Source organism: Fringilla coelebs (assembly GCF_963513975.1).
Source record: "Fringilla coelebs genome assembly, chromosome: 2".
Taxonomy (NCBI): domain Eukaryota; kingdom Metazoa; phylum Chordata; class Aves; order Passeriformes; family Fringillidae; genus Fringilla; species Fringilla coelebs.
Window position 1 is genome coordinate 50004241 of NC_140029.1, and position 12604 is coordinate 50016844.

The window sequence follows — 12604 nt, forward strand, 5'->3', positions numbered from 1 at the left end:
GATAATTGCTTGGGAGAAGGGGCATTTCCTAGGATCAGAAAAATTGTTTTTCTGTTTCTATATCTTGTTTTTCTGATGGGGAAAAAAGTTTTCAGAACAAAGCTGTTCTCTCTGAGCTAAGCACAACAGAGCTCTCAGTTTTTGCTCTCAGTTTCTGGAGAACTAACTCTTGAGGGAAAAGTATCTGCTGTTGTCAGAAACAGGTGACTTAGACTGCTTTCTGTTGGTAGAGGGCTTTTTTTGAAGCCTGGGAACACAAATGTCCTTCTAGCTTGCAAACTAGCTGGTAAATAAAGAGTGTCACTTGGCAGGAGTGGAACTGAAATAAGCCAGTGTGGTAAGCAGGACTAATGTAGGAGACTCGTATTCGCTTCTTTTATGGATGGAAAGTCTGGCCAGAAAGTTGTTTGTTGTTTTTTTTTTTTCCTTCTCCTACAAAGTAGAGTATTATTTGTCTACTTAAAAGAGGAATGTTTATTTAAAGTGCCTGAAAGTTGCATTTGTTCATTTTCATTTAAAAAAAAAATCAGATTTTACAGAAAATCGGCCTTACTTGAAATCACAAATCTAATTAATCTTAAGTGATTTGATTGTGCCCTCTTCAACACGACACTTCTTAGCTCAGTATCAATACAAGAAACCTAAACAATTTGTAACACACAAAAGAATTTTAGCAGTTTACCCAAGCATTTATTACTACTGTGACTCAGGGGGTCTGCATCTGGACACTTAATCTAAACCTGAAACCACAGAGGTATTAGTGTGAATAGCCTTTTCTGTGCTGAGGTGAATAACCCCAGGCAGTGTTAACAGTGATTGTCCAGTCAGTCTTTGTAGTCATAGATGGGTGTTGACAGGCATGTGCAGGCTGTAACATGTCAAGATTTATGCCAGGCTATACCATCCTTTAGAAGAATTGTAATTGATTCTGTATTTCTGTGCTTCATCTTTTACTGACAGTGTTAGCTCTTGAATTTAACCTATACTTCTCCTTTCTCAGTCTTTCTAGTGACTAGAAAAAACAAAATTTAACCCTCTTTTCAAAAAAAGACATATCCAATGTTTAACTATATCCTTGCTGCAGTGTGCAAGAGAGAGTTTATATGCCTAAAGTTTAACATGTCAGCTCACTCTGTCTGAAAGTGTGTTAAACTATGCAGTAACACTAAAAAAAAGCTGGGCAGCGAAGCAAAGATCATGGTGTGCCTTGAGCAGCTGACAGGTTGTGTGCTGACTGGCTTACAGTGTAGTAGAACCTGCACAGATTGGCACTTGGTCTGTTTTTACTTTAATGTTGACCTTACCTGTGGACCAAAGGAAGGAGCTGGGGGTGCTCCTTTACCAAATGTTCTCCTGGTGTTTTCTTTGAGTTGAGAAGTCTTCCAGTCCTTAACTGTTCTCTTCAGAGCTCTTGCTCAGCAGCCACCTTTAACAAGAGGTTTGGGAATTGTTATTTGTAGTCTTACCATTAAAAAACTTCTGGAGCTTGTCCAGACTGTTTCTGTGCTCAAATTGCAGCTTACTCAAGTCTTCACTCTGATAAAGGAAAGTAAGAAGGTTTTTTATTATATAGGTTTTATTTTTGATGAGAGCGTATGCTGAGAGATGACACAAGTGCCATATGTCATTTCTTGCTGGAACTTGCTGGGGGAAAGTGTTCTGTGCCTGATGCACCCCAGAGCATGGCTGGCCCTTTTGCTGTCATAGTTACTGCTGGCTCAAATTGAACTCGCCATCAAACCTGTAGATCACTTTCTGCACAACTGCTCTGTGGCCTCTCATCCCCCAGTTTGTACACGTGACCAGAACTGCCCCATCCTAGGCAGACAATATAGCACTTGCTCTTGTTAAATTTCATTCAGTCAGTGGTTGCCCAGCTCTGTAGTGTATCCAAATGTCCCTTTACCCCTGAGGAAGCCCACAGCTCCTCCTAGTTTGATACCAGCAGCAGATTTAGGGACTGAAGATACCCTGGGGGACAGTGTGCCGTGCAGATCTAGGCTGGCTGGAGCCCAGAACCAGCCACAGTGACACCACAGTGACACCATAGTGACACTGAAGCCTGGCTTGCTAAACACCCAGAAGCAGCCTGTGGAGGCTCTGGACGGGCTGGCCATCACTCCATGCTGCACGTTTGGGCTCCTTGCGGCAGGTGAGGCCAAGCCTGGCCTGTGCACTGTGTGCCCCGTTGTCCCATGCAATCTGTGCTCCTGAATGCTGTCTTCCAGTTTAGTGTTACGTGCTGGGACAGCCCTGGCATGCAAACCAAACTGCAGAAAGTAGGATGAGGGGAAGATGTCATTTGCAATGCACACCTGATTCTAATTCAAACTGCTGCTGTGGGCAGGCCCCCAGTGCCAGTCAGGACTCCTTTGGTACTGCTCCTGCAGGATACAGGGCTAGTTCTGTGTGGAGCTGCTGGGCTGTCTGCATTTTCCTCTGCAGTAAGGGGTGGGGGTTTTTTTTCCCCCCAGTGCAACAAAAGAACATATGCCTTCATGTTTTTTTTAAATTACCAGTCTCCTAAAGTTGATGCTCTGGAAGAAATCCTAGTTATTAGATTTGTGCTTGAGTATTTCCCACAAGGTGTCACTGTTGGTTTTGTACATGCAGCTTGAGTGTGTGTGGCAGTTTGGTGGCCGCTGTGGCTCTTGCTTTAGAGAGGAGTATGAACTTGGCCCTCTGTCTGACGAAGCATGATGCTCTATCTGCATGCTGTTTGTAATAAAGTGTGATGTTTGTGGTCAAAGACTTTTTTTATAATGAGAGGACGTAATAAATTACATATAGGGCTTTCTCAGAAATTAATGTCTTGCAGTGTTTCATCTTCGGTCTCGTGTAAGAGAATTATGGAAGTGCTTCAGCCTTAAACAGGCATATATTGTTCCCAGCAATCCAATCCCAGATATCTCCTTTTGCACTGTTCTGTTTGAGCAGAATTTGTGTTTCTTGAAAGCAGCATCAAGTTGATCTGGTCTAACTGCTGCCTGATTTTATACTTAACCTGTTTTTGTCTTTTGAATACAAGGCTTTCTTGCAATAAGCTTCCCCATGTCTACTAAATCTTGACTAATCAGTTCTTTTTTCCTGATTTTCTTTCGATTAATTTTACTGGTTTAGTGGTCAAAAGGAAGGTGGGGGATTTGCTCCTAATTTTCCTAGCCCTACAGAGAAAACGTGATTTGCTGCTTCCATTTTCCAGTTAACACATTTTCCCTCCACTTGCATTGCTTTCATAGTGAGCACTGTGCTCACCCCAAAATGTGAGGGCACGTTCAGATAATGTGATGTTCCAACCACCCAGACACAGCTGTTCCCAAATGCATTTGGACACCAAGCGCAAGTCATGTTTACCTCCCAACCAGAGCCCTATGTTCAAGCCATGCTCAGGTAATTATGGCAGCAGTAATTCCCTGGGGACCACTGGGCACAAGCAAAAAAGACCACAGCTCTTCTACAATGCGTTTGCTTTTCTAAAAGCACCAAATTATAGACAGGCCTAATGGATTGAAGGTGCTTAAAGCAGGGCCAGTGCACTTCATGTGCAATATACCATCATTTGAAAAGCTATCACGTTGTGGAAACATCATTCAAGTGCTAATTTAAATAATACTAACATCTGAAATGAAGGCATGTTCTGACATTTATAGGTTTAATGTCTATTTCTGCACTCTACCAAAATAGATGGGCTGTGGGTGGTTCTATGATTATTGCTGTGCATTAGCAAGACAAAAATCGTGTAGGCAGCTGCTATTATGCCTGAGTAAATATAGATGAGGGAGAATCTATAGAGTAATTTTTTGATGTCACATGTTTATTTAAGATAAAATTAGGAACAGCATTAACTTCAGCAGTGCTTAAGGCTTTGGAGAGGGAGAGAGTATCTTAAAAATTCAATGACCAATATGCCTCCATACTGCATAGCCTGGGGTCCTGGTAGCAGGCATGGCGTTACACTGTTCTGAGAGCAGTGATTCCCTGCAGCTGTTTGCCTGCTGAGCACTGTGGATGTCACCATCCATAGTGTGTGCACAGCAGCAAACCAGCTATTGAGGCTGGATGCATTGTCAAGCCATCATCCTAACCAAAATGTGTGACCTTTGTGTCCTCTTCCATTGCGGTGATCCTGAAAAGGGCTTTGATAGGCTGAAATGGCTATTTTTGCACTGACTTTTGGAATTGCATGCTGTGGAAGGAGGAAAGGTAGCAGTTCTTTTGAAAGAACATAATTTTATCATGTTTTGCCCTAGACAAGGAAAAGCTATGTCATTCCTACTCTAAATGGGAAGGGAAATGAGGAATGCTGAGCTCACAGTGCCATAACTGCATTTAGTAGTTTATATCCTTGGCAGGAAGATGGAATCTTTTTTTCCCTTTGGGCCAGCTGACTCCTGCATGAGTAGCCACCGTAGTCCTGTTTGTATTCTTCGCAAAGGGTGACACTTCTGACCATTTCCTTGACTTGTGGTTGATGCTCTTACCCAACATCAACCTGCTGGGTAAACATAGTATCTAAGCTCTTGTGTTTCCCTAAAAATTGTATTTTCATCAGCTCAATGGACAGTAACATTTCTTTCCATCTTTTGTGAAAAGGCAGAGCCTTGTCTGGCTGTTCCTCTGGGTTAGTTTGCATGCTCCTGCAGAAATTGTGCATAAGCAATGCTGGAGGATGTTTCATTAAAAGGCCCAGGGTGTGGATCTTGGTAACACTCCTAGTAAATGAAGGTGTTGGGTTTTTTATTTCTAGCTGTCTCTCAGTGGAAGACAGCCTGATGTAGTTAAACAGCCCTGGAGGAAAATTCAGCTGAGGAGGCTGGAGATATGTAAAGTGGTTGTGTGTGGGAGGGCAGGAAGAAATGGAACTAAGGTAGGAAATCATAAAGGAGATGTGACAAACATTTATCAGTTTATAGCACCTTGTTTATACCAAAGCTCATGATACCATGTCAGTTTGCGAGGAATTCTGGCCTCTGGACATTTGTCCCACTTACCCCTTACAAAAAGTACATTTTTTTCCTAGCAGCACCTGAAATGCTCATGGCACCCTAGAGAGCCAAAGAATTCAAATGGTGAAAAGCTGCTAAGAGAAGAACCCTTCATTTAGGAAACTACATTTATTTGTGATTTAACAAAGCCTGGAGAGATGCTACAACACAAATATCATAAGATAGCGAAAGATGCACACTGTCCCAAAATTTACCAATAAATAAAAGAGGTGGGAAGAGCAGCATCAGCCCAGAGTAATTATTGTCAGTTTATGCAGATGTAGAAGTGTACTGTAAGCGCATTTAGAGGTGGGATGATTTGATTTCACTTTCATCAAGTGTTTGGGGCAACAGTGACTTTTTAGAGAAACTTACAAAGAGAAAAATTTACTCATTTAATATTGATCTCCACATTATTCTGCCTATAATGAGTCCCAAAATATTTATTCCGTCCTTCTCTGCCCAAAACTGGAAATACAAGCACGAAAAGTATAGGTGCAGCAACAGTTTGAGGGTGGTCTATATAATAGCTTAATAGTTAAAAAAGTTGTTAAGGAAAGGAAGGAAGTAGTTTCTAGAAAAAAAATGAATAGGAGAAAAAAAACCAGCACTGCAATATAAAATGGACAGCTTCCCCAACATGACTGCCTGGCGGCTTTTTCCTCAGGAGCACCCCTGGCCCTGGCCACTTTTCCTGCCGAGGGTTGGGGTTAGGGTTACGCCTAGGGTTAGCGTCTCGAAAAGCACAGGGCCCAGAGCTCCAGGCGCACCGCAGCTGCCAAAGGCGTCCCAAGGGGAGTGCAAAACTGCAAAAACATGGCTGCCTCGGCAGCTTGTTTCTCGAGACCACCCCTGACCCCGTGCCGCTTTTCCTGCCTAGGGTTAGGGTTAGGGTTACGCCTAGGGTTAGCGTCTCGCATTGCACACAGCCCAGAGCTCAAGGCGCACCGCAGCTGCAAAAGGCATCCCAAGGGGAGTGCAAAACTGCCACAACATGGCTGCCTCGGCAGCTATTTCCTCCGGACCATCCCTGGCGCAAACACGATTTTCAGGCCAAGGGTTAGGGTTACGCCTAGGGTTAGCGTCTCGGAAAGCACAGAGCGCAGAGCTCCAAGCGCATCGCAGCTGCACAAGGCATCCCAAGGGGAGTGCAAAACTGCCACAACATGGCTGCCTTGACGGCTTTTAACTCTGGACCAGCCCTGGATCTAAACCGATTTTCCTGCATAGGGTTAGGGTTAGGGTTACGCCTAGGGTTAGCGTATCGGAAACCAAAGAGCCCACGGCTCCAGGCGCACCGCCGCTGCCAAAGGCATCCCAAGGGGAGTGCAAAACTGCAACAACATGGCTGCCTTGACGGCTTTTTCATTGGGGCCACGCCGGCCCCGAAACCGATTTTCCTGCCTAGGGTTAGGGTGAGGGTTATGCCTCGGGTTAGCGTCTCGGAAACCAAAGAGCCCACGGCCTTAGGCGCACCGCAGCTGCCAAAGGCATCCCAAGGGGAGTGCAAAACTGCAACAACATGGCTGCCTTGACGGCTTTTTACCCGGGACCACCACAGGCCAGAAACCGATTTTCCTGCCTAGGGTTAGGGTTAGGGTTACGCCTAGGGTTAGCGTCTCGGAAACCAAAGAGCCCACGGCTCGCTGCACACCGCAGCTGCCAAAGGCATCCCAAGGGGAGTGCAAAACGGCCACAACATGGCTGCCTTGACGGCTTTTTACCCGGGACCAGCCCTGGCCCTAAAGCGATTTTCCTGCCTAGGGTTAGGGTTAGGGTTACGCCTAGGGTTAGCGTCTCGGAAAGCAATGAGCCCACGGCTCCAGGCGCACCGCAGCTGCCAAAGGCATCCCAAGGGGAGTGCAAAACTGCAACAACATGGCTGCATTTACAGCTTTTTACCCGGGACCAGCCCTGCCCCTAAACCGATTTTCCTGCCTAGGGTTAGGGTTAGGGTTACGCCTAGGGTTAGCGTCTCAAAAACCAAAGAGCCCACGGCTCCGGGCACACCGCAGCTGCCAAAGGCATCCCAAGGGGAGTGCAAAATTGCAACAACATGGCTGCCTTGACGGCTTTTTACTTGGGACCAGCCCTGGCCCTAAACCGATTTTCCTGCCTAGGGTTAGGGTTAGGGTTACGCCTAGGGTTAGCGTCTCGGAAACCAAAGAGCCCACGGCTCGATGCACACCGCAGCTGCCAAAGGCATCCCAAGGGGAGTGCAAAACTGCAACAACATGGCTGCCTTGACGGCTTTTTACTCGGGACCACCACTGGCCCTAAACCGATTTTCCTGCCTAGGGTTAGGGTTAGGGTTACGCCTAGGGTTAGCGTCTCGGAAAGCAATGAGCCCACGGCTCCAGGCGCACCGCAGCTGCCAAAGGCATCCCAAGGGGAGTGCAAAACTGCAACAACATGGCTGCCTTGACGGCTTTTTACCCGGGACCAGCCCTGGCCCTAAACCGATTTTCCTGCCTAGGGTTAGGGTTAGGGTTACGCCTAGGGTTAGCGTCTCGGAAACCAAAGAGCCCACGGCCGTAGGCGCACCGCAGCTGCCAAAGGCATCCCAAGGGGAGTGCAAAACGGCCACAACATGGCTGCCTTGACGGCTTTTTACTCGGGACCAGCCCTGGTCCTAAACCGATTTTCCTGCCTAGGGTTAGGGTTAGGGTTACACCTAGGGTTAGCGTCTCGGAAAGCAATGAGCCCACGGCTCCAGGCGCACCGCAGCTGCCAAAGGCATCCCAAGGGGAGTGCAAAACTGCAACAACATGGCTGCCTTTACAGCTTTTTACCCGGGACCAGCCCTGGCCCTAAACCGATTTTCCTGCCTAGGGTTAGGGTTAGGGTTACGCCTAGGGTTAGCGTCTCGGAAACCAAAGAGCCCACGGCTCGATGCACACCGCAGCTGCCAAAGGCATCCCAAGGGGAGTGCAAAACGGCCACAACATGGCTGCCTTGACGGCTTTTTACCCGGGACCAGCCCTGGCCCTAAAGCGATTTTCCTGCCTAGGGTTAGGGTTAGGGTTACGCCTAGGGTTAGCGTCTCGGAAAGCAATGAGCCCATGGCTCCAAGCGCACCGCAGCTGCCAAAGGCATCCCAAGGGGAGTGCAAAACTGCAACAACATGGCTGCCTTTACAGCTTTTTACCCGGGACCAGCCCTGGCCCTAAACCGATTTTCCTGCCTAGGGTTAGGGTTAGGGTTACGCCTAGGGTTAGCATCTCGGAAACCAAAGAGCCCACGGCTCGATGCACACCGCAGCTGCCAAAGGCATCCAAAGGGGAGTGCAAAACTGCAACAACATGGCTGCCGCAGCGGCTTTTTACCCGGGACCAGCCCTGGCCCTAAACCGATTTTCCTGCCTAGGGTTAGGGTTAGGGTTACGCCTAGGGTTAGCGTCTCGGAAACCAAAGAGCCCACGGCTCGATGCACACCGCAGCTGCCAAAGGCATCCCAAGGGGAGTGCAAAACTGCCACAACATGGCTGCCTTTACAGCTTTTTACCCGGGACCAGCCCTGGCCCTAAACCGATTTTCCTGCCTAGGGTTAGGGTTAGGGTTACGCCTAGGGTTAGCGTCTCGGAAACCAAAGAGCGCACGGCTCCAGGCGCACCGCAGCTGCCAAAGGCATCCCAAGGGGAGTGCAAAACTGCAACAACATGGCTGCCGCAAAGGCTTTCAACTCTGGACCAGCCCTGGCCCTAAACCGATTTTCCTGCCTAGGGTTAGGGTTAGGGTTACGCCTAGGGTTAGCGTCTCGGAAACCAAAGAGCCCACGGCTCGCTGCACACCGCAGCTGCCAAAGGCATCCCAAGGGGAGTGCAAAACTGCAACAACATGGCTGCCTTTACAGCTTTTTACCTGGGACCAGCCCTGGCCCTAAACCGATTTTCCTGCCTAGGGTTAGGGTTAGGGTTACGCCTAGGGTTAGCGTCTCAAAAACCAAAGAGCCCACGGCTCCGGGCGCACCGCAGCTGCCAAAGGCATCCCAAGGGGAGTGCAAAACTGCAACAACATGGCTGCCTTGACGGCTTTTTACCCGGGACCAGCCCTGGCCCTAAACCGATTTTCCTGCCTAGGGTTAGGGTTAGGGTTACGCCTAGGGTTAGCGTCTCGGAAAGCAATGAGCCCACGGCTCCAGGCGCACCGCAGCTGCCAAAGGCATCCCAAGGGGAGTGCAAAACTGCAACAACATGGCTGCCTTGACGGCTTTTTACCCGGGACCAGCCCTGGCCCTAAACCGATTTTCCTGCCTAGGGTTAGGGTTAGGGTTACGCCTAGGGTTAGCGTCTCGGAAACCAAAGAGCCCACGGCCTTAGGCGCACCGCAGCTGCCAAAGGCATCCCAAGGGGAGTGCAAAACGGCCACAACATGGCTGCCTTGACGGCTTTTTACTCGGGACCAGCCCTGGCCCTAAACCGATTTTCCTGCCTAGGGTTAGGGTTAGGGTTACGCCTAGGGTTAGCGTCTCGGAAAGCAATGAGCCCACGGCTCCAGGCGCACCGCAGCTGCCAAAGGCATCCCAAGGGGAGTGCAAAACTGCAACAACATGGCTGCCTTTACAGCTTTTTACCCGGGACCAGCCCTGCTCCTAAACCGATTTTCCTGCCTAGGGTTAGGGTTAGGGTTACGCCTAGGGTTAGCGTCTCGGAAACCAAAGAGCCCACGGCTCGATGCACACCGCAGCTGCCAAAGACATCCCAAGGGGAGTGCAAAACGGCCACAACATGGCTGCCTTGACGGCTTTTTACCCGGGACCAGCCCTGGCCCTAAAGCGATTTTCCTGCCTAGGGTTAGGGTTAGGGTTACGCCTAGGGTTAGCGTCTCGGAAAGCAATGAGCCCATGGCTCCAAGCGCACCGCAGCTGCCAAAGGCATCCCAAGGGGAGTGCAAAACTGCAACAACATGGCTGCCTTTACAGCTTTTTACCCGGGACCAGCCCTGGCCCTAAACCGATTTTCCTGCCTAGGGTTAGGGTTAGGGTTACGCCTAGGGATAGCGTCTCGGAAACCAAAGAGCCCACGGCTCGATGCACACCGCAGCTGCCAAAGGCATCCAAAGGGGAGTGCAAAACTGCAACAACATGGCTGCCGCAGCGGCTTTTTACCCGGGACCAGCCCTGGCCCTAAACCGATTTTCCTGCCTAGGGTTAGGGTTAGGGTTACGCCTAGGGTTAGCGTCTCGGAAACCAAAGAGCCCACGGCTCGATGCACACCGCAGCTGCCAAAGGCATCCCAAGGGGAGTGCAAAACTGCCACAACATGGCTGCCTTTACAGCTTTTTACCCGGGACCAGCCCTGGCCCTAAACCGATTTTCCTGCCTAGGGTTAGGGTTAGGGTTACGCCTAGGGTTAGCGTCTCGGAAACCAAAGAGCGCACGGCTCCAGGCGCACCGCAGCTGCCAAAGGCATCCCAAGGGGAGTGCAAAACAGCAACAACATGGCTGCCGCAAAGGCTTTCAACTCTGGACCAGCCCTGGCCCTAAACCGATTTTCCTGCCTAGGGTTAGGGTTAGGGTTACGCCTAGGGTTAGCGTCTCGGAAACCAAAGAGCCCACGGCTCGCTGCACACCGCAGCTGCCAAAGGCATCCCAAGGGGAGTGCAAAACTGCAACAACATGGCTGCCTTTACAGCTTTTTACCTGGGACCAGCCCTGGCCCTTAACCTGATTTTCCTGCCTAGGGTTAGGGTTAGGGTTACGCCTAGGGTTAGTGCCCCGGAAACCAAAGAGCCCACGGCTCCAGGCGCACCGCAGCTGCCAAAGGCATCCCAAGGGGAGTGCAAAACTGCAACAACATGGCTGCCTTGACAGCTTTTTACCCGGGACAAGCCCTGGCCCTAAACCGATTTTCCTGCCTAGGGTTAGGGTTAGGGTTACGCCTAGGGTTAGCGTCTCGGAAACCAAAGAGCCCACGGCTCGATGCACACCGCAGCTGCCAAAGGCATCCCAAGGGGAGTGCAAAACTGCAACAACATGGCTGCCTTGACGGCTTTTTACTTGGGACCAGCCCTGGCCCTAAACCGATTTTCCTGCCTAGGGTTAGGGTTAGGGTTACGCCTAGGGTTAGCGTCTCGGAAACCAAAGAGCCCACGGCTCGATGCACACCGCAGCTGCCAAAGGCATCCCAAGGGGAGTGCAAAACTGCAACAACATGGCTGCCTTTACAGCTTTTTACCCGGGACCAGCCCTGCCCCTAAACTGATTTTCCTGCCTAGGGTTAGGGTTAGGGTTACGCCTAGGGTTAGCGTCTCGGAAACCAAAGAGCCCACGGCTCGATGCACACCGCAGCTGCCAAAGGCATCCCAAGGGGAGTGCAAAACTGCAACAACATGGCTGCCGCAGCAGCTTTTTACCCGGGACCAGCCCTGGCCCTAAACTGATTTTCCTGCCTAGGGTTAGGGTTAGGGTTCCGCCTAGGGTTAGCGTCTCGGAAACCAAAGAGCCCACGGCTCCAGGCGCACCGCAGCTGCCAAAGGCATCCCAAGGGGAGTGCAAAACTGCAACAACATGGCTGCCTTGACGGCTTTTTACTCGGGACCACCCCTGGCCCTAAACCGATTTTCCTGCCTAGGGTTAGGGTTAGGGTTACGCCTAGGGTTAGCGTCTCGGAAACCAAAGAGCCCACGGCTCCAGGCGCACCGCAGCTGCCAAAGGCATCCCAAGGGGAGTGCAAAACTACAACAACATGGCTGCCTTGACAGCTTTTTACTCGGGACCACCACTTGCCCTAAACCGATTTTCCTGCCTAGGGTTAGGGTTAGGGTTACGCCTAGGGTTAGCGCCTCGGAAACCAAAGAGCCAACGGCTCGATGCGCACCGCAGCTGCCAAAGGCATCCCAAGGGGAGTGCAAAACTGCAACAACATGGCTGCCTTGACGGCTTTTTACTCGGGACCACCACTGGCCCGAAACCGATTTTCCTGCCTAGGGTTAGGGTTAGGGTTACGCCTAGGGTTAGCGTCTCAGAAACCAAAGAGCCCACGGCTCGATGCGCACCGCAGCTGCCAAAGGCATCCCAAGGGGAGTGCAAAACTGCAACAACATGGCTGCCGCAGCGGCTTTTATCTGTGGACCAGCCCTGGCCCTAAACTGATTTTCCTGCCTAGGGTTAGGGTTAGGGTTACGCCTAGGGTTAGCGTCTCGGAAACCAAAGAGCCCACGGCTCGATGCACACCGCAGCTGCCAAAGGCATCCCAAGGGGAGTGCAAAACTGCAACAACATGGCTGCCTTGACGGCTTTTTCCCCGGGACCAGCCCTGGCCCTAAACTGATTTTCCTGCCTAGGGTTAGGGTTAGGGTTACGCCTAGGGTTAGCGTCTCGGAAACCAAAGAGCCCACGGCTCCAGGCGCACCGCAGCTGCAAAAGGCATCCCAAGGGGAGTTCAAAACTGCAACAATAAGGCTGCCTTGACGGCTTTTTACTCGGGACCAGCCCCGGCCCGAAACCGATTTTCCTGCCTAGGGTTAGGGTTAGGGTTACGCCTAGGGTTAGCGTCTCGGAAACCAAAGAGCCCAGGGCCTTAGGCGCACCGCAGCTGCCAAAGGCATCCCAAGGGGAGTGCAAAACTGCAACAACATGGCTGCCGCAGCGGCTTTTTACTTGGGACCAGCCCTGGCCCT